Raw genomic sequence first — 678 nt, forward strand, 5'->3', positions numbered from 1 at the left:
CGCACTAGGGGAGAGTCGGATGAAGGTGAGACGAGGGAGGTAACTGGTAGAAACGAAAAACGTGAGCAAGTGTGGGCACTGGTCGCAGCAAGAGAATGCAACATATATCAAACAATTTGAGACTGTTTGACCAGCAGCACCCTCGGGAAGTAACCAGAACAGTTATAGTGTGGTCAGAAAATCAGTCTAAAGCAAAGGTTGAAGTCAGTTGTATTTACCTGTAATTGATAGATGCATTGCTGAGTATGAACGTAGGTATAGCAAGAACACTGAACTTTTTGTGTCTCTCTTTCCTTCTGCCTTTGATGTCAATTCAAAATCGTTCCTTGACGAAGAAAAATAACAATGTTTACCTGCCATTGCAGCACGCGCATTGATTCAGTGCTTTTGGCTCCCCAGGTACATTCAGTGAAAGTTTTCATAAAACGTAAGATGCCTGGGGACGTAATTGCTATGCACAATTATCTCAACACTTCACCCACTGTATTTTCTGAGGTATTGATAATGTTGAACACAATACAATCCATCCTTGTTACTACTGTGGCACTGAAAGGTTTTTGATGTCCTGAAACGAGTGAAAAACTACCTGAAAACTACATCCAGGATGAGAGTCTGTAACTTGTTAACGGCCAGAGAAGTGAGTATGGTCAAATCTTTTGGTCTAGATTAGTGTTTACC

The sequence above is a fragment of the Penaeus monodon genome, chromosome 22 (genome assembly GCF_015228065.2).
Source record: "Penaeus monodon isolate SGIC_2016 chromosome 22, NSTDA_Pmon_1, whole genome shotgun sequence".
Classification (NCBI taxonomy): Eukaryota; Metazoa; Arthropoda; class Malacostraca; order Decapoda; family Penaeidae; genus Penaeus; species Penaeus monodon.